At 39.9% G+C, this 22,190-nt stretch overlaps 1 protein-coding gene across 1 annotated transcript in view; it reads left to right on the top strand.

Moving 5' to 3' along the window:
- The first annotated feature begins 536 nt into the window (after positions 1 to 536).
- FUT9 (fucosyltransferase 9) overlaps positions 537 to 22,190 on the top strand; it is a 104,927-nt gene continuing 83,273 nt past the window's right edge. Inside the window, exon 1 of the mRNA XM_032989913.2 lies at positions 537 to 619. The gene's annotated coding sequence lies outside the window, so the exon portion shown is untranslated. The remainder of the gene's footprint in view (positions 620 to 22,190) is intronic.

The following is a 22,190-nucleotide window of genomic DNA, read 5'->3' as shown; positions in this document are numbered from 1 at the left end:
CAGAGGACATCCTCCAGCCAGGGGCTGTAATCTGCCTTTTAGAACACATTTTTGCCAATAGCTGCAGGGGAGCAGAAGCAGGCCCTTGACCTTCTCTCAACAATTTAAGAAAAAGATGCACATTTTAGTAATTTTTCTTTTTCCCAGGGAGTTCTTACAAGAATAGTGGCACTCAGAAATACCTTCATGCCAACAGTGAGCTCACAGTGTTTTGAACCAATTCCCACTATGGTTATAGAAATATTCGAATTGTCTTTGGTGAACTTTGAGTCAGGGCTCTCCTTTGGAATGAACCTGTTAGAAGACCAGACGAATTCTCTAAGTGACTGTAGACCTTACAGCAAATCAGCAGTTTGAAATGTGGAGCTACGTGGAAATCTACCCAATCTCTCTCTTCCCTGGCTTCACAAGTGGGAGCTGTTGATACCTGCACAGCTCTTGGTACAAGGCAGAGCAGAAGAGCATAGTAAATTAATAATCCACAAGCCATTCAGAAACGTCTAGGACAGAGACACTGACACCAGGGAATCACATGTCTGCACTGAGCATCTAGTAAATTGTTTATTTGGAGGGCTGATGAGAAACACACAGATGAACATCTGAAACAACTACTTGGCAGGTAAGGCTACTAACGTACTTTAATAAATAGTGCTATGTTCTCATCATTGCTATATCTTTTTCCCAAACGTACTCACAGCAGTTTATCAACATTATGTAATGCGGGGAGAGTTCAGAGCAAGGATAAAGAGTTGATAGCTTTTGGTGTGCTTCTTTATTTGACATACTTGATTTACAGGTCTCCTGTTTACACGGTGCACTTTGGGCTGTTGTTTCTTTTATTTTTAACGTTAAAATAATTACTCTTGATCCTAAATAAACATCCAGGAGGTCCTTTAGGTTTCGGGAGGAGGCTTGGAATACTGCTTTTAAGAACTACTCCAGCGTATGGTTTATTTCTCATACAGTCAGTGATTACCATCCTCTATATGTTTTCCTCTTGTTTACCGCCTTTTTCCCCTACCACAGCACGGTTTTGTTTCCTCCTGCCGGGTGGGAAAAAAAAAAAAAAAAGGAATTAGGAAGGAAGAGCAGGGTAGGCAAGCGCCAGCAGCGCTTTTCCCCTCGGCGATGGAGGGGGGGGGGCGAGGAAGAGGGGCTGGGGACCTCCTGCCCTTCAGAGAGGAGCAGGTCGCCCTTCCCGGCGGGGGGCGGAGGGGTGGGGGGGTGGGGAACGCTCCGCGGGGACGCGCCGGCGGGGCAGCAGCAGCGTGCCCGCGCCCACCGGCGCTACCTGCGCGGCCGCCGCGGCCCCGGGGGGCTCCGGGGCCACCCTGCGGTGGAAAGGGTGGGGAAAAGGGGGGTGGGGGGGTGGAAAGGACGACGACACCGCGGAAGGGACCGCGGCTCCGCGGCCGGGGGGAGCGGAGGGACGGAGAAATGGCGGGATGGACGAACGGCTGAGGGATGGAGGGATGCCGGGTGGAGGGGTGGCAGGATGAGGGGGGTGGAGGGACGGGAGGACGCGGGCTGGAGGGCTGAGGGCTGGATGGATGAGAAAATGAGGGCTGAGGGACGAGGGGGATGAAGGGCCGAGGGTCGCAGGGCTGCAGGAGCGAGCGCCCGCGCTTCCCAGCTGCTCCCCCTCCGCTGCGCGCCTCCGCGCCGCTCCCCGCCCCCCCCCCAAACTCCCCCCCCCCCCCCCCCCCCGCCCGCTCCTCCGCCGCTGCGCGTGCCCGCGCCCGGGGCTGACTCTCCCTCGCATCCTCCGGCGGCGGCGGCGGCGGCGGCAGCGCCGGGGATGGGCGGCGAGAGCGCGCCCAGGAGCAGCCCGGGCCCCGCCGCTCCCCCCTGCTCCCGCGCCCGCTGCTGCTCCTGCCCCGCCGCCCCCCGCGCCCCGGGGGCAGCGCCGCCGCCGCGCTACCCGCAGCCCCCGCCTCGGACGGGTGAGTCACTGGGCCCTGCCCACCCCCCCCCCAAAAAAAAAGCACCTGCCGTGCATCATCCCCCCCCCCACTTCCCCCCGCGCCTCCCATCCCGGGGCGGCCTCGGGGATGGGGGGGGGGGGGGAGCGGGGGGGGGGGGGGGGGTTCGCGGATGGAGGCACCGCGCTCACGCCTGCCCCCCCCCCCCCCCCCCCCCCCCCCGCCCCCGAGGAGAACGGAGGGTCCCGGCCCGGGCTTGTGCCCTCCCCGCGGGGGCGGAAGGTCCGCGGGGCAGCAGGGGGGGGGGTCCGTGGGGCTCCGCGGGGGGCTGCGGGGGAAAAGGCTCCCGCCCTGCTGCCCCTCCCGAGGACCGCTGTGCACATTCCCACGGGGGTCTCGCACACGCACAGGCGCACACACAGACACCCCCGACAGCCCCGCTCCCCAACCGGGGCCAGGAGCCACCTTGACCCCCCCCCCCCCCCACCCGGGGCGGCTCAGGGGAGGGGGCAGCGCCTTAACTTTTGCAAGGGACCATCTGAAGGCGGGATGGACCCGGCTCAGCAGAGTTGGCCACTTCCCCGGAGTCGCCCCCCCGGGAGGCGGCGGAGGGTCCCGGTCCCCCCTCCCGGGGCCGCCGGGTGCAGCGGAGCGTGGCCCTTCCCACGGGGGACGGGGGGCGGCTCCTGGCAGGACTCAGCGCTCAGATGGATTTTTCTGACGCTCCCCGCCTTGTCCCCAATAAATAATTAATTAAATAAAGTTGGGGCGGGGGGGGGGGGGGGGGGAAGGAGGAGAAGAAGCCTGTGCTCGTTTTGCGTTCGCTGCCCAGAGCCGAGAGTGCAAATGATGGGATGCTGAGGTTGGAAAGCGTTTTGTGGTTTTTATGTGTCATGATGCACACGGTTGGTTGTAGGTAGTGTAGTAACTCTCTGTATCCCAATAGTTCCCTGTCGCAGGGTTGTTATGGCAGCAGCGCTTCCCCCTTCTTTTATTTAGCATCTCTAGCTCAGAGTAATGTTAAAGACCTGGAAAGTGCCTTTAAAAAGATTGTTGTTTTTTTTTTTTTTTAAAAAAAAAAAAAAGAGCAACCTCTTGCCTCTTTGCCAAATAGCCAACAAGTACAAATATAAGACTCACACTAAATCTTCACTCCCTTCTCCAGAAGCTGGTGCTGTGATAACACTTAAGACTGAAGGAGGCTGGGGGAAAACGTCATTTTTTTTTCTATAATTCCTGCTTTTTGTTAAATTTTGTTGGAGATTTTGCTTGGGTTTGAAGTTTTATCTTTCATGTGTTTCACACTTTTTCATAGTATTATTTCTCACTTACAGAGGGCTTCTTAGTCCCGTATTACACCAGGTAAAGAGATTCAAGCAGTTCTACATACAAGTCGTGCACAACGTTTGTGGGAAGCGAAAGCTTGTAATTCTGTAGATTTAGATTTTCTGTACAATTTATAGGATGATTAGTTTTCTTCTTGCAATACAAAGAGGAATCTGTATAAGACTCGTCAGAAAAGGTTTCATCACATCTTAACTGCCATGGCTGGTCGCAGTCTGAAACAATAAGATTTAAAGGTTATTATGGAAATAAGTTTCTCTGTCACCTGTAATGGTCACCCTGTTCTCAGTCAAACCACAAATTAGTTGTAAGGGAAACACTGATCCTGATTTCAGTTTAATCAGTAGTGGTTTTTTGGAAACAGTGTTTAAACGGTAAAGCCTTTGATGAGTGTGGATATTAAAACCACATTAAATTGGTAGAGGGATATATTATTTTGCAGTTTTTACTCTGCACTGGAGTTCGCTTGAGTAGGGGTTGAGCAGTAAATGGTAAGGAGAGAAGGATTTTGTCCTGGAAACTCCCGCATTTTTATTTCCAGCAGAATATTTTCAGACTGATACAGATATTGCAAGATGAAATGTTATTGACTTGTGGTATCTTGTGTCCAATTGTACATTTTGAAATGTTTGGTTTATGAGTAGGAAAGCAGCACAAGTGTGTAACTGTTGATTTAAGAACGAGGAAATGCTGTCCCAGGATGATTCGCGTGTTGAAAGAGTCTAGATTCAGGTTAAATAGGTGGACTAAAATTATGTAGTGTAAGTGATCCGTAACTAATTTTCATTGCTTATCATGAAAACAGGCACTCTTGTCATCTTCAAATTGAAATAGATATTGGAAGAGAGATAAAGAACAGCAAAATATATGTTTTTAATGAGAAACCAAACTCCTGAATAAACCTCAGATATTTCTGAGGGAATACAAGCACATCTCTTGGTATAACAGTGGTTGTGATTCTGATCCCAGCCAAATCAGTATGAGATTCTCCCCAGGCACTGCTGTGAGCAGAATCAAAGTCATCTCTGCTAACCATTTTTGAGGAACCGACACGTGAAAAGATCATTCGTATTTTTTCCCCGTTGCCGTAGCTGGAAGGATTTATTCATGTCTCGTATGGAATATTCCATGCTTTACCCTTCCGAGCCATTTTCACACCTATAGTTCTTACCTGATCAGACAGCTCAGCTGAGATAATTCTTGTGAGAAAGAATAGCGTATGTATAGCTAGGGGCAGTTTTATTGGGACCAACTAGTTATATGATAGTTGTGTTTACTGGGAAAAGGGTTTGACTTTGAATTATATTTTCATATCTGATACCACTAAAATTTCATTTTGCGTGGTGGGAATAGCATGTTTCTTAAAATGGCATTATTTGTTTTATGATTCTGATATGAAAGGACTAGCTGAATTTAATCAAGCTGGAGAGCAGATGTTTCCAACTTCAGTGATTTAAAAATACCCTTAGTGATTTAAAAATAAACTTAAATTGTAATGAAGAAAAGACAAATTTGGTCACTCTGAAAAGGGTTACAGCTGAAGTTATTTGATACAAATGAACCAACAGATTGCACTTATTTAAAATTAAACTGAGGTAAAATGGAACACAAAAGAAAGCTGGCAGAACCCAGTCATCATAGGAAAATACACAGTGTGAACCTGGAAAGACTATTGCAAAAATTACCCAAGAGATTCTGACTTTAAGGGTCTGACTCCCTTATGGGAGTCGAATGGAAAAAGCCTCATTGACTTCAGTAATCATTAATAGCTGGAGCATATTCTAAGGGAAGGGATGGGTAAAGCTTATTTAATTAAGTACCACAAGAATTCTGACAGATAGTTACTAAAACCAGATTGGAAGTATACCGGTTTTCTTCAGTTAGGAGGAAGTGCAGGCTCCACTGAACTGAATTGGAGTCTTGCCATTGATTTCACTGGGGCCAAAATGTCACCCTGAGAATTATGTTCCAAGTGACTTTTGAAATACGTTGCATGTTATATTTAATCTGGTTTTAATTTGTGTGATATTCTATTAAAATGAGGTTACCTTTGCCAAGCTTGAGTTATTAATTAGTTATTAGCAATCATTTTCCCTTTCCTTTTACATTTTTTTAAATGTCAGTTTTTCAGAAATGGCAAGAAATACAAAATAGTCTTCCTGTAAGAGTGCAATCATAAACTGAATAATTCAAAGCCTGTACTGTCATTGTGCAATCAAATTTTTAATATGATGCTGTCAAAGTCATAAAAAAAGAAAATCAAATGTGACATCATAGAAGACAATGTATATAGCTGACATGACATCTGAATGTTTTAATTTCCCCACTTTATATTTAGTAGTTAATGAAGATAGACTTTTCTTTCTTTCCTCTGAGGAGGCTAGTAATACAACATACTAAATGTTCGTAAAAAATGATGAGTATATTTTCCTAAAAAGAGGTATACCTCTTGTGAAGAAAAGTCCCTAATGTGAAGGAAATGAAATTGTAAAGGAGGCAATTTAAATCCTTCATTGGGAAACATAGAACTGAGATAATTTGTAGCTAATGAGAAAAACCATTGTCAGGTTTTCTAGAGTATGGTAGGTACGATCTTGACAAAGGACAATTTATTAACTGTTCCTAACTACGTATGTAACCCTGTAAAAAAAAAATAGAGCACACTTTCGCCCTCAAAACCAGTCATTTCTGTGGTGTCTTTCTGCAGTCTTTTGTCCTAAATTAAGTATCTTTAATGGTACTGAAAAGTACCAGGTTAGCAGAAATGGAAAATGAAACTTTTTACCCGGCGTTTGTGGAGCACAGAGAGCAGCAGTGCAATGCGGTGCCCCCACACCCAGCTGCCATTTCAGCCCGGCTTGCCTGGGTAATCGACATGGAGAAAACGTTTGCCCACCAAGACTTCCCAGGTGGCTGAGGACCTCTTTGCTCCGAGTGGTCAACGTACTGAGGAACTCTGCCTGGAACAGGATTTTATTCATTAGCCTTGGCCTCTGCCATCCTCAAAGAAACCAGCCCTGGTTGAGGCTCTGCGAGGGTCCTGCGAGGAGCTCGGTCCTCTCGGCGCCGGTGCTTTTGAAAGTGCCAAGTGCGTTTTCGAGATCCTCTAAGAAATGGAGTGAAATAACCAGTTCATTTCACACGGGCCACAAACCAGCTTTCAAATCGCAATGATTTTCCGTCACTACTGCATGTTGGCTGTATTTGAATCAGTGAACTAGAGGTGAAAGGCTCCAAAAATGTGATTACCAGTCCCCGGAGACATTTAGTCTTTCAAGGATATCTTACTGGAAATACGTGTTTGTATTTCACAAACTGGAGTGGAGAGAAATGAATTAATAACACACAAATAATTTTCTTTTGTTTTAAAAAAAGCTTTCACACTTTTGTTTTGTTTTGTTTTGTTGAGAGACTGTTAATTCCATGTTGTCAGATATTTGGTTCTGGAATACATACATAATCCATGAACAAACAGCCTCATACTTGTTCATATTTCATTATCACATAATGCTGCATTTTTGATCTGACAGTGGACAATGGTTTAACCATGCACCCCCCTACCTGTTTAAATTAAAACATTCCAATACTAATGTTTGGGGTGTTGTATTTTTCCCCCTGATGTCTGTCACTCAGAAGCAGAAAATGTCAGAAAACAAATGCATTAAACAACAAATAATAACCTGTTACACATAATAGATTTTGATGTATAATTGCTTATTTTGTGTAAATTAAACCTACTACTCTTTTGAGAAAAAAATATCAACTTAAAGCTATTGTAATTGTTTTATACTACAACTTAAGCCTACTATGTAAGTAAAACTACTGAACTAAGGGAAGCTGCCAATTGAACACTGGGAATGAGTATTTAAGTGATAATCCAGCTGTTCAAAGGTCTCTTTTTTTCTGCATATGTCTTCTTCCTTTTAGTTTATCTATAGAAGTTTCAAACTGAGAAAATGTGTTAGAACTTGAAACTGCAGGAAAGCCTGTTTTCTCATTTCAGTGTTAGAATGGAAATGAGACACAGAGATCTATAAGGTCTAAACTTTGAAGGACACAATGATGTAAAACATATACTACATTCAAAAATATTTTTTTCATTTAGGAAATGAGTGTGAGTTTTTTTAAATATGGAAGGTATTTTTTAATTTTTTTATTTATCTAGCATCTTTATTATTGTTTTATTTACCTAATAAAATAATCCTAGAAAATAATTTCTGGACTTTAATTGTATATCAGCTTCCATCCCAAAGCACCTAGATAACATTAAAACATTAATTATCATTTTTCATATTAAAATGCACAAATTAAAAATCTGAACAAATGACAGATTCAGACTTCTTTGTGATTAGCAAAAAGTAGTATCAATTTTTGTCTAATGCCTGTATTTGTTTATCGGTGTGTTTTACTGGTTAAGAATGAGTGATGCTCAAATATTCTTTGAGAAAATAACTAAAAATCTTAAATATAGTCCATGATTAAATAGAATCATCTAATAATCATGGTGCCTTTCTTACTGATTTGAACTACAATTCAAATTGCAGATTTAAACTACTGTGATTGAAAACTGCTTGTACTTACGATAAAGTAATCACTGAGCATCTTGTTTACATTTCTGTCTTTATGTTTCCCCAGTTTCTCCTGAAGCTTAGTTTACCCATTTTCTTCACCCCAGATGGAGACACTGGGTAGGAGTTCAAATATATTTAAATAGCTTCTAAATAATTAAGCAGCACTAACTCCCTGTACGTTCAAAGACTTTCTTCAGATGAGTCACCACCCCTTAGGAAGTCAGGTACCAGCAGCAGTACCCAGAGCAGATCACTAACCAAGGACAGATGGGTGCAGGTGGCAAGTAGACCATGCCAGATACCACAGGGTGAAGCAGGCTCATAAAGCAATAAAACCAGTTTTCTGTACTTATCAGGGTGACATTTCAGAGGTTTTTGATATTACAAATGTCTCATTTTGAAATGAAAGAGACAAATTTAGAAGTCTTCAAAAAACAAAGTTTCTTCCCCAAATTGTTTTGGATAGACTGAAATGTAAAATAATGTAATACATGTTCCAATATATCAGAAACAATTTGAATATTTCTTTTTTGGGGTTTCCCTTTCAAACCAAGATTTCAGCAAAATCAGTTCAATTTTGTGAAGCACTGTGATTTCAGTGGAACTGCATATTCTGATAGAATAGGATATCAGTCAAGTTTCTCCAGTGACTTAACCTACAGAAATAAAAACACCTTCCTTAAAATTAAGGTTATGCTGAAAGAAGGCATCAATCCTGAAACTGTTAGTGTATATGCAGAGATTTAGGAATGTGTGTGTTCCAATAAATTGGCTGATTGAGTACATCAGGGTACTCATGTCACAATTACTCTGAGTTTATCAGACTTGAGTCCTCGCTATTCTTTGTCAAAGCCGTTGAAGTCTTGTCTTAGAGGGACAGAGTAGAACTGGTGGTAGAACTTGAGCTGGAATCCTCCATCAGAAATATTTTTCAGTAGAAATAATTCATGTTTTGAAATCAGAAATGACATTAGGATGGGTCAATTGTAGAAGATCCCTAATTTAATTTGAAAAATGGAAAATCATAAACTTTTGAAAATAAGGATTTGAAATGGGAAATATTTTATGGACACTACTGCTGAATACTGTATTTAAATGGAATGGGAGGACATCCAACTACACTTAGAAAGCAATCAAGTTATTATTATTGCCCGTATTGTTATGTTTGGAATAAAATTTATCAGCTAAACAGCCAAGGCTATCAAGCTAGGCTATACCAATTTTACAATTTATTTAAGCTGGCAATACAAGATTTTCACAGACTAACTGCTTAAGACTATTATTCAGCAGTTCTAAATACCCGTAGTTTAAAGGCCAATGTTTGAGTATAACGAAGTAAGCTTGCTCTGACACAAATGCTAATTAGTTTCTTGCAACTACCAGACTTAAAAAAAGAGTTTTTAAGCAGTACTGTTTAGCTGAATGGAGAGAGGAAATGCAATAATATCTAACAAATGCCATTTTGGAGCATAGGGAACTTGCTAATTCTAGAACTTGCAATAATTAGGAGAATTTTAAGTGAGAATGCTTGGCCCCAAGCAACATTCGCCTCAACCACCTACGCTAAGAGGCAACTGATGTCCTACGTTAAATATTATCACTGATATTAGAGTTTCAAGGGAGAAGCTCAGGGAAGGAATCAAACCTTACCTCCTGGCCAGTCCCCACGCCTCCCCTCCAGCTGCTTAGCATGCGTGGGAAGCACGGGAATGCCCAGCTGCCTCCTGGGGGACACAGATTCCTGGGGGACACAGCCATCATTCCCCATTACTTGACCTTGCTGAGCCTCGATGCTCTGCACAAGCCTTCCTGACCTGCTGGACCTCCAGCACTGGCCCGTGTGCCTGCTTGCAGCAAGCTGGTAGTATCTGAGATTCTAACTAAAGAATATTTAAGGAGAAAGCAATGAGAAGATTTCAAAATAATGTTTTAAATATTTTGGCAGTTAGAACGCACGTAGCTAGATAAAGTGTGTTTCCTTAAGGCCTCATTGAGATGAAGAGCCTTCCTTCCACAGGTATCCTTAGGACAGGCAAGTGCAAGCAGCTGAGAGCATTCATATTGTTCATATCAATAACGAAAAAAGTGTTAACAACAATAATTACATTTGGTTTTTAGATCTTTCCAGACAAGAGAAGTTTAAGCCTTGCATGACAAGTGGTACTAATTGTTGATCAGAAGGAATTCCAAACTGATTGCACGTTGGAGCAAAACATAGCAGCACTGCTATGAACTCGGGGCTTGGAATTTTAACACAGTTGATAATATCCAGCATGAGCTTGAGAGTGATTTAATTTCATGCAGTCAATGAAATAAATAGGAAAATTGTTGGGGTGTTTGTGTACGTATAAACTGCAGTATGAATGAGACAACTCAGTTCAGTAAAAGGAAAGAATCAGTTGACCAAAACCCGTAGACTACATCAGTGGGTAACCAAAGATACCAGCAGTCACATTTTCTTCACATTTATAAGATGTGATTATAAAATTTGGAGACAAATGCCAGTCTTGGAAGTACAACTTGAAACTGGGAGAATACCCGATATTAAAATAGGTTGCTTCATCCCACATCATCTTGACACTTTCAAATAAGCCTAAATTTAATTAGCTTTCACATCACTACATTCCTCTCAGTCTTGTTATGAGGCAAAACAGACTAGATGTGGAGACAACTCACTTTCTCAAATAAAGATTTTGCGATCACATTTATGCATAGTGTTCATCACTGAGGAACAAAATCTGTTTTCCTTAACACCTAAGATACACAGGGAAAAAATGTTATGAATCTGTTGTGTAGTTAATAATGAAGCAGGCAGCCATATGAAAATACCATTTTTTTAATGAGAAATTTTACTGTTTTGCCAGTTTTCTATTCTGAAAAGAACAAAAACATAAGTTAAACATTTCTACAGATTAATATTTTTTTTTATTTCAGTCAGTAATTCTGCTTATAGGATAGTATAGTTGTAGTTAAATTTAGAAGATTGGTTATGATAAAACCAAAATAATTTGTTATTCTATATGTGAAAAAAACCACTGCAGTAGAAAGCTATTTCAGAATAGAAATTTGATAAATATACCTTTTTCACTTTCTCAAACCAATTTTTTATTGAAATTTGCACAATTCCAAGAGATGCTTTGATGTAAAAACATCAAATTGTCTTTCATTCTCCTGTGAAAAAATTTCATGCAGCTCTAGATCTACAGGAAGAATACAATATCCTATTGGATGCTACTGGGAAAACCTGCAGCTTTCTGTGTTAAGGTATATAAAGACAGTAGTCTAATCTGCTGAACAGAATCACTGTGTTTTAGCCATAAAATTTAAGTATATATATATACACACTTATATAGGAATATATATATACACACATACATATATATATTCCTCCTGGTCCACAATAGCAGCTGAGCTCCTCAGGCACCCTACCTGCTTAAAAACCTCCTCCTTGAAAGTCAGCCATTTTTTTTTTTTTTTTTCCTGCCTAATAGAGCAATTTCCTGTGGTGGATTTGTGAATGTATTTCTTTTCTTGAACTTTGTTGGATTGACCTAATTTGTAATTCTTTTTGCTCGCATCACTATGCAGATAATAATTTTTCCTTTCACTGCGTTGTTATAGAATAAGTCATTCTGATGTTTGTGCCCCATTTTTGTAAGTGCTTAATGCTGTGTAATGGTTATGGATTATCTGTAGTTTTCAGGTAAGTAGAAAAAATGGCTCCAGAATTATGCCTCTCTGAAGGTCAGAGACACACAGCTAGAAATGGAAGCCGAGCCACTAGGTTCCCAGTCCCCAGCTCCAGCCATGCCTCCTCCTACAGTATAAAATTGTTTTAGCACAGATTTTCCACAAAATATGGAGAACAATTTTGATGCCACGAAGGGAAGATAATATGTGATAATAACAGGCTATTTCAGCAGTGATGAGAAAAGGCTGGCACAGACTCGAGAGAATAGTCCCTGACCAGTCTAGATAGTAAACTATGCTATCTACTGGTATGTATATTTTTTAAGTTTTCTACGAAGTATTGCTTCAAAATAGTATTTTCCTCCTGCTTCATTACCACCTGTTTTCCTTTCTAGTCTGTTCCCTCTTAGTCATTACTGATCTTTACTTACCTTCTGTGACACTTTTTTCCTGCCTTTGTTTCTTTTATTCCTCAGATTTGTTTTATTTCAGTTCTTAATTTCTTTTACATCATTTCCCAAATTGTCACTTTTTACTTAATTATTGAAAAGTTGATTTATTTGCCCCAGGAAAAAAAGAAGGAATTTGAAGTTTTCACTAACAATTAACTGTGATAATCGAGGGCAAAATCCACAGAGAGACTTACAGCTAAATACATTCAGGGTTTTAGGCAGCAGAGATGAGACTTGGATGCATTTGTCTGTATTAGCAAGTGATTCAGCACAACCAGTAGATCAAAGCAGCTGGTGCTGAGGTCCTTATATTTAAGGTATGTGATCAATGTGTTTTATCATGGACTAGATTTAGTCTGGTGTCTTGGACCAAATGTTATTAGCCTGCATGTAGTCTGAGGCTGTTTGAAGGACTAATTACTTCATATCCTTTTGTCCCCACTGCAGGTTATAGTACATTTGGTACAGACTGTAAGCAGAGCTTCCAATTTACTTTGCTTCAAAAGAAATCTAATCCATGCACACCAAGACTGCTTTGCAAACCAAACCGATGTGTGGTAATTGGGATTCACTGCAAACCCACACTTCTTCTCCCAGTCAAATAACAGTCTCTGAGACTCTTCACCACCGCCTTGCCCTGGAGTTATACATTCCTGACTCAGGTTCTAGTCTTAAAATTTTTATTTCGTATGTCCCCAGAAGAACCTTAAGTCTTCTGAAGACTGAACAAGTTCAAGGACCATGTAAATCTTTCATTGTGCCAGCTCATGGACTAAGTACCGCAACCAGGTACCCATTCCTGGGGCAGTTCTGTCAGACACTAGGCTAAAGCGTCATTCACCTCTTCTGTCTGGGCAAATAAATATTTAATTCCCCCATTCTGATCACATAGTGACACGATTCCTACACATGTGGTCAGTGTTTATCTCAGAACAGTCTCTGGGTGTAGCAGGTTGCAGTGCCACAGCCAGAGCAAGGAATCAGCAGAGTTGAACCCAGACTGACAACATTTTGGACAGCAAATCTAATCACAGTGTTATTAGGGGAGCACCAGCACATTTCTTTTCATTTTGAATGAAAAGCTTTATTCTATTTATTTTTATCCTTCATCCAGTTTCTAAAAATAAAAAAAAATTAAAAAACATATGTCTACTTTGCCAACATGATCTGAAGCCTGGATGGATAGATGCATATCTTTCAAATCCTAAGCAATGTGCTTAACTTCTGGCTGGGTGAAATTTAAAACAGACTTTGTGATTAGCGTTTCCTTCCATATCAAACTGCCTGTTCAGTGTTGTGACTTTACACAGAGCCCTGCTCTGTGTGCAGATTGACCACTAGCCAGTCTATACTGCTTGCCTTCCTGGGGGGATGGTGCCCACCTCACAAACACTTAAATGTGGAAGCTTCATCTAATGTAGGGACAAGACACCACAAGTGAAGTAATGGATTGCTCTGCCTTTTAGTACCCAAACTTCTTTTTGGCTGCAACCATCAAGCTTTGCAATGTTTACCTGACAGGTATTTTGTTTATAAAGACTTGTTGTCTACCCAGAGTTAGGCTTCCCATGCAAAGCCTAGACATATATGTGTAAGAGTGGGGTCCTGAGAAATCAGCAAGCAGAAGGAGGGATAGCTTAGAGGAAATATGATGGGACAGTACACATGTACAACCTACACCCTAGAGACAACTACTTTCAGCGCTGGGGAAGTGTCTACCATCCCCCTGAAAGTAAGCATATAAGCTAGACCTGCCTTTTCTCCAAAGTAACTAGGACATGCTGCTAATTGATGCCCAAGTATCCAGTAATCAGAGCACTTTACCATTTAGGTGGATGACCTTTTAAAAACAGATCCACACTTCTGAGTTGGAGAAAAAATTTCACTCACAGGCACTTTTGGGTCAGAAATGTGCCCTAACTGCCGACTGAATGGTTATTTTGGGATGAAGTTAGTGACTTTCTCCTCTTGAAACTTGCCAATTTGGATAATTGTTTAAATAGCTAGTGGAGGAGGAACTTAAAACTTGGCCCCCTTTCTCCACAGAAGAGCGGACTAACATTGGTCTGAGGAGTCGATTGCTTGCTATTTGGCTGAATAAATATTTAAAAGCAAACTGAACAGTTGCAAGAGGAGAAAGTGAAAAAGTTGTCTTGCCAAATAACAAGTACTTTCTGGTTAATGGGAATCTCCTGAGAGGCAGATAGTCTCAAATCTAATACTCTCTATAGATCAGATGAAGTGGGGTTGTCTATCTTCCAAGAGAGAATTTAATTTACTGTGGTTTCAGAAAGTTGTGCTTCCTGCTTTTTTCTTTTTTTTTTTTTTTTTTTTTCCCCATGCATGTGACGTCTGCTCTGGCAAGCATCTTCTCAACATCTTGGTGCTCTCTGCGGGTGAGGCAGTTGCCTCTTATGAGCGAGTTCATGCTCCAAGAACGTTGGCAGGGCCAGGGCTTGAGGGACCTGGCACATGAGCACCATGAGCTCGGACATACTGGGCTGCAGTTGTGTAGGGGCTGGAAAGTGTTAGTGGTGTCTGAATGCTCAAATTGGCACTGTCCAAAGTGGCAACTAAATCTCTTGATAGACTTTGTACTTCATTTTAGGGTGTTAAAAAGCAACACTTAGGAGCCGTTAGAAATACAGAGAGATACTAATAATGGAAACCTTCAGCAAATTTAATGTTTTATAGAAAGTGCTCAGTATTTGGTTTGGAAAACTGAATATCTCTCTCCTTTCATATAATAGATATAGTGCCGTGAGCAATAATATAGCTTTCTCACACTACTTCACCACTTTGTCTTCATTTTTTGTTAGAAGGTACTCAAGTCTGTGTCAAAGGTATAAAATAAGTTAATATCCAAGGGAGTAGAAGAATGTGTTAGTTCACGGAATTATGCTTCGGACAAAAGTAAATATCTATCACTTTCCCATAGATACCCATTTTTGACAGACTATTTACTCAAAAAGATCTTGACTTTACCAGTCCTTTGTCACTCTTCCTATTTAAGGGTTTTAAGTCTATGAGGCAGAGACTTTTATCATGTTTTCTCCTGTATCCTTGAAAGCAACTATGTACTAACATGATAACTCAATCTAATCTAGCTTTTACGTCTTATTTTACAAAGAAAAACTTACATAGGTTTCTGTAGCGCTAAAAAACCTTTGCTGAAGTCCTTAAAAATCTGATTTATTCAAGTTGAATAAGGCATTCATACTCCCTAATGCTCCTTGAGCCATTATCAAATCGTAGATATGATTTCAGTGAAAGCCATAATGTTTGTGGTAAGTCTTCTCTGGTATGGATAATGGAATAGAACAAACCTTTGAAATTTATTACTCCCTGTTTAGACTGAAACCTTTCTGAAGCAGGATTAAGTTGACAAGAGCATTAGAATTTCCCAGATAATTATTTTGTCAATGGCTTCAAATCTACTGTAAGCAGGCGGTAGGCTGCCTTTCTCTATTAACATTTTATGACCTCCTCCAACCCAAAGAAAAGCGTTTCCATGCAAAAAATTTATCTAAATTGTAACAAGTTGGAAAATATTATTTTTCTAATTATAATATGTGGTTTCATAGTTGCATGTGTAATTCCTTTTTGATGAGTTGCCTGCAATTCTTCAATAGACAAATTTTGACTAAATTTACAGTCCAGTGATTAGAATATATCTATTCCACAATATCTTAATCTTACAAATTATTCTTGGGTTTATTTCTCTTTCTGAGTTCTGGAAAGGCTAGCTTTTTTTTCTGAAACACAGATATGCCAGAATGGTCATCATGTCCTGTTAGAGTCAAATGCTCAGCCACTGATCGGTTGCGCATTAATATGCCTGTGAAAGCCAACTTTAAATATTTGCATTTTGAAATCCATGAATTTTCTATAAAGCCAGTGAGTGAAGCTAGAGATGTCTCTCTGACCATGAACTAAGTAATTTAAAAGACAACCTAACCTTACATATGAAGACACCTGAAATTTTAAGTTTAAGCATAGATATGGCAATGTATTTTAATTTCTGTATTTTTTCTCTATTTTTTTTTTTTTTTTTGTCACTAATAATCTGCACATTTGCCTCTCATCTTCTTCTGTATTTTCCCATATTCTTTAGCAGCATTTTATCATTCAGGGTCATGCTCTGACTTGTAATACTGTAATTGACCCAAGGTTGTGGGCCTGGAGAGGTTCAAAATGTACTCGTGTGGCTTTCCTCTCACCTAACTTTAGCCACCAAAAAACTAAGCTAATGTTCAAGGCTTCCTCTGTAGTTAGAAGAGAGAAAGAAATCTCCAGAGGGCTGCGCCTTCTGGACCTCTCTTAGAGTCCCTCCCTCTATATAGCAGAGAGTCTAGATAGGACTATAAAAGATCTTCAGTGAGTACCAGGAAGAATACGCCTAACTTCTTTAAAAAATACAACAGTATTATTTAATACTATAAATTATATTTATGTAAGATTTTCAGTTTCCAGTGTCATCACCTGTGGTTGACTTGGATTATGTGTAGAGAGCAGGAAAAGAGCCAGATGAGCTTGCTGTGCCACCCCTGCAGTTGGGAAAGCAGAGAACTATGGTACAGAGATATTTGTGCTGGCAGCACAGAAGCCATTGTGGGGCTAGGAGCAGCACAGCTGTGTTCATGCAACACTGCACACTGAGTCAAGAAACACTGCTGAAACCAGCTTAATTCACTGGCACAATACCCAAATTTATATGAAACTTGTTTATAACAAATAGACCAGTAGAATAGTCTATATATTTAGCAAGTTTCTTCCAGTTTACCACTTTCTTCAAGTTTCTTACTTGGTTTTGAACAAATCATTGCAAAAATTCAGAAAGTTCAGAGACATCTTGTACAAGACATTTTCTGTTACAGAATATATGCTCTCCTGAGAAGCAGTTCAACTGTTGCTTTTGTCCTGCTATTTCTGTATGTATGCACGTCTATATTAAGGAATATGCCAATCAGGAAAAGAGTGAGAACATCCTGATAGTTCTGGAGTAGTAGTAATAGTAATGCAACTTAATTTAATTACAGAGAAGTCCTTTCATTAATTTCTGTGAATGAATACAAGCTGAATGCTAATAGACGAGTGTGTACCAATAGTTACTGCTGAAACAAAGGGATACACAACCTAAATTTCACAATAAAAGGTCACAGCACTATTCCCAAAAAATTTTCTGAAGCCGTTCATGACATACCAATACCTCTTATTAGGACTGCAAGGCTATAGAGGATAAAAATGCAATCTTCTCTGAAAGCCTGGAAAGGAAGTCTGACTTTCTGTGCAGTTATTATCATTTTGCCAGCTGAATGGGTATCATTTAAATTAGACCCTGTAATATTAGTGCTACATACTGTTTTGTAAGAGAAAGTATTTTGACTGGGTAGAATCAAATTTGTCTTTGCCAAATTTGTCTTCTACACGGGGATGGAGACTGCTCCCCATTTTGTCTTACTATTCTTTTTCACAAGGGTTGCGCTATGTTGTTTTACCTAAAAGTCCTAGTCTGGGAGATAAAAATCTATGTGTAGGGAAATCTTAAAGGAACTGATCAGAGGGCTCCGCTAATTTTATCACTGTTATTCTCAGCAGAGGTGAGTTGGGAGTTGATCTGCTGAGAGGGAATTGTGAATGCCCCTTCCCATGAACTGTCAGGACAGCATGAGCATTTGAACTTCTACTTCCCTAACTTGCCTTTGCTCCAGGAGAAGAACATGGAGACAACAGGTTTGAGATCCAGCTCTGTCTTCTTGGAGCAGGAAGCTGACTTCAATTCTTTCATATATACACAAGGGCCTTACTGTGCTTTTGGGTTGAATGTAACAAGAGATGGGAAAAAAGGAACTAAGATTGGGTTTATAGCAGCAATATCTTTTCATTCACTTTACTCTTACGAATTCACTGCTTAATTTCCCTACTGTTTATGGGCACATGAAAGGGCTGGTCATACCTAATCTCATTATTTTATGATATGTGCTGTGAATTTTTTCTCTTATGCTCCAATCTAGAAAATTAGAGCATTACATGAAAATCTCAAATGCCATAAGACAGAAAAAAAAGAGAAAGCTAGGAACATGCATAGTACATTTGCTGTGCAAAATCCTTTCCGGCTTCTAAGCCTACTGAATGTTACTGTCTTCTCAGTTCCGTTAGCAAACAGATACTATTTAAAGTATTTAGGTTAGACTGGATGTTTTAGCCTGAAACAAATTATGAACAAGTTATATGAGCATATACTAATGTGAGCAATTGAACTGCTGGAACACAGAAGTTGTAACTTTCAGCTGATGAGGTGATGAGAGAGGGGGGAAGTTAATCAATTTAATCATATTTGTAACCAGAGGATGATGTAGGATGATGTTTTTCAAAATCCTAGGTTTCTAGGATGAGTGTATCTGTCATCAGTGCAGATCATAGCTTCAAAATACATCCCATAACAAAACAAAACGAAAAAAAGGAAAGCATTTTTTAAAAGTGTATACATATCTTTCTTTTTTAATCACGTAATTTTTGAGACCATCTCATAGTCTCATATATGGCTTCAGTTACCATTTTTGAGCTCCTTTGGCAGTTCTACAAAGCAATCTGTACCACTGGGGCAGTTAAGATGGAGCCTGGAGAGTGACAATGATTTTGAGTGAATCCACTGAAGTCAGATAAATTTGTGCTTCAGAAATGGGGCGGGAGACTTTTCTACTTTACATATACTCTTTATATAATTTGACAAATCTCCAAGCAAACTTTTTTTCTCATCCCTTTTGAGAACTATGAAGTTGTGCAGAGATAAAGGCATCTTTCTTGGCTTATAGAAGTTTTAATTATTTTTGTAAAAAAAACAAGGCCAGTAGGAATAAAACTACTCCACTTCTGTATAGAATAGTTCTCATGGGTGAGCCATTAAGAAATTATCTTTCTGAGATTTAACTTGAACTATTCTAACCCTGGTGAATCTTAATCCTAATTTAGCTCCCATACTTTGTTGCTCATATACTTAGGCAGGTAGTACTATTGACATTGGTGTGACTACTCACCAGTAGGAATATAAATCAGGGTGAGTAATCATAAGGAAACCCCTAACGCTATAATTATAATCTTTTACAAAGTAATACTCTCCTTGACTGCTTGTCTTCTTGCTTCATACCTAAAGTCAAGCCTTATACCTGAACCTTTGGTTAGGCTGTGTGTCTTTCTGTTATGGGATAGGCTGTGGAGAGTTGGTGATGCTGACTCATTATGATTTGCTGCAGCTTTCCCAGAGCAGCTGCTTTTTCTGACAAACATAATGCTCTACGCTAGGCCTTTGATTTTCTGCATATTTTACTTGCTCATTAGGTCTTGCTCTTTGTATATTACTTCTTCATTCATTGTACTTATTCTACTCTGTGTTCCCAGATGGTCAAGTATTTTCATCTGTTTTCTATTTTGATTTTGCAGAAGTTGCTGAAAGTTTTGATAAGCATGAGCGGATGCAGGTTTAAATTATAATTTAAGAAAATAATGTAAGAAAACCGTCTGAATCACTGGGTGCTCAACCATAACAAAAATGGGGGGAAGCAGAATACTAGAGGTATACGCTTTTCTACTGCAGTTTTGAGAGTTAAATCAGCATTATGAAGAGCTAAAGATCTGCACATGAGCACATGCCACTTGCTGGAAATTGTTCCTCTGACTATCGCTTTCACTTGGAAAATACTCAAATCCTTGGCAGTGTACTGCCAACATTCGTTCTGAGCCCTCCACATGGACAGAGAAGGTATTGTTTAATATCTTGTGTATCTGATGATTTCCCACTTTCACAGGAGAGGTTCTTGTTAGAGTTTTGCCTAAGGAAAAAAGGTAGTAGTATTTCTGTCACTTACGCTTCATGTTTACTAAGTAATTTCTTTTATCATTAATCACAATGAATTGTATCTGAGTTTTAGCTTTATGTGTTTTTTACTGGTTTAGAAACTTGTCACTCCATAAGCATCTGCATATTCTTAATTTATTATCAACATTGTGCAGTAATATATTATAATGTATTATCTACTTGATATCTTTATAAATTAATAACATTTTCATATTTTAACTGGTAGTAATACCCACAAGGAATAATCATTTCCATTTTGAATTTTATTCCCATACTACATTCTAGACCATGGTATTCTAAAGACTTATAAAATCAGTGATTTTATGGCAATGTGAAATGCAGGAATTTGTTTCTTTCTAATATTTTCAGGCAAAATTTTGGTTTGTTGCATTCTATTCAGATTATTGAATTTTAGGTCACAATGTGTTTGATTTGTTAATGTTTTTTGTTATGGTCTCATTAAAGCGGGATCAGGTTCACAGGCTCTTTTTTTTTTTTTTTTTTTGGCTAGTGGATTTTGAAAATATAAAACCTCAGTTCATTTAATGTGATACCCAGTTAGTTTGTAGCCCAACAGCGTATCCTCTGCATGACTCAGGAATCACTGTGCTCTTGTCCTAAAATATTTATGGAAGGATCATCAACTGACTATGCAGATAAATAGAGATTTTTAGATAGATTTCACCCTTTTACTTCTGGTACAAGACTGAGTAGTCCTTGAAGAATTTCGAGCATTGAATTACCATCCTTCTGTGAGCCAATTCTTATAAGATGCCACTGGATGGCATTCAGAAGACTAATGCTAGAGACCAGACATCGGAGTAACTGAGAGAATTTTCAGTTTTGATAGGTATTCTGAAAGATTTTATCTTCTTGAATGTCAGTTGTTGTTTGCAGTTAATATAATTTTGCTCCAGACATTGGCAAATAGCACCAAAGGAAGCATATTTTGCCTCATACTCTTCTTGTTATTTCAGTTTAGTAGTCTTCCATTTAGGGAGCCTTGCAAACACATAGAACAAGTGCCAGGAAACACCTTCACAGCACCATTCCCGTCACTCTGTGTGACCCAGTTGCCTTGTGGAAGGTCAGAGCATCGCGGATGTGTTGGGGCATCCAGAGAAAGAAACAGTCCTTGATGTCCTGAAGATTTGCTGCTCCCTGCTGCTTTGAAGCCGGTAATGCCGGGTCCCAGCAGCCAGCAGCAGCCAGCGCAGCACCCCTGGGTGCCCTCCCGGGCTTCTCTGCAGGCGCCCATCAGCTGGGGAGCCATCAGGAGGAACTCACCACAGAGATGGAGGGAGAGGTTTTAACCTCACGGTCCTTCACCAGCACCATGCCAGGCTCCCTAAATGGTCTTGGAGGGTCTGGGGCAATGCATCTGCTCCTTCACAGGGACCACAGGACCAACCCTAGTGCTTTCAAAGGGAGTGAAAAGGCCCCTCTAACACCTGTCCTCTGAGAAATCCTGATCATCTGCTGTTCATGCCTGATATAAAAAATGGCTTTCTAAACTATCTCCTAATTAAGGAAATGTATTTTTCCCCCAAACCAAAAGAAAACCCATTCCTAAATTCCTAGCCAAAATATTCCACAGTTGACATTTGTCATCTTTGTTATATTGTTTAAGGGGACTTAACTGTTGCATTCAGTGTCATTTGATTTCTATGTATTATAGTCATAGTATAGTTATCAGTCCATTCTCCAGAACTGGCTAAGTCTTGGTTTAGGAGTTTTTTAAGATTATTTTTGACTGTGTCAAGATGTGTTAATTAGATTAAAAAAGTAGGTTTTCTTCATATAGATGCATAGTGAGAGCTAAATGAAACTGAATTATGCTGAATAAACATATATTTACTTTAAATAATGTGAAACTGCATGCATATAATTAGATCTTTAATGCTAATTCTAGAAAATTGCATAATCTATTTTTTTTCAGCACTTCAAATGTGTTCTGGCTTTTATTCTTATTATCTCTTTACAGCAACAATCATTTTTATTAAGAATGTATTTAATTCAGTTCAGCATATATTTTTGGAGGTAGTATAAAAAGCTCTTGCTGTGATACTAAATGTAAGATGTCTGTTTTCTGGGTGAAATTATTGCACTAATGATTAAGAATCCATTTTTTAACTCTAACTTCAGAACTTTCTTATTTATACAAAAACTGTCATTAAAAAAAAAAAAAAACACAAAAAACAACAAAAACCCAAACAACCAACAAAAAAACCCCCACAAATAACAATTTCTTACAGAGTTCTTTTGTTCCTTTTGATAGTTTATATTGCTATTCACACAGGCTGTTTTCCAAGACAAACTCTACTGACTGATATAGAAGAAAAGCAAAAACAGATTC

This window comes from Tyto alba, unplaced genomic scaffold (genome assembly GCF_018691265.1).
Source record: "Tyto alba isolate M040663 unplaced genomic scaffold, T.alba_DEE_v4.0 Super-Scaffold_40, whole genome shotgun sequence".
Taxonomy (NCBI): domain Eukaryota; kingdom Metazoa; phylum Chordata; class Aves; order Strigiformes; family Tytonidae; genus Tyto; species Tyto alba.
The sequence above is the reverse complement of the archived record's forward strand: the minus strand, read 5'-3'. Positions and strand labels throughout refer to the sequence as shown.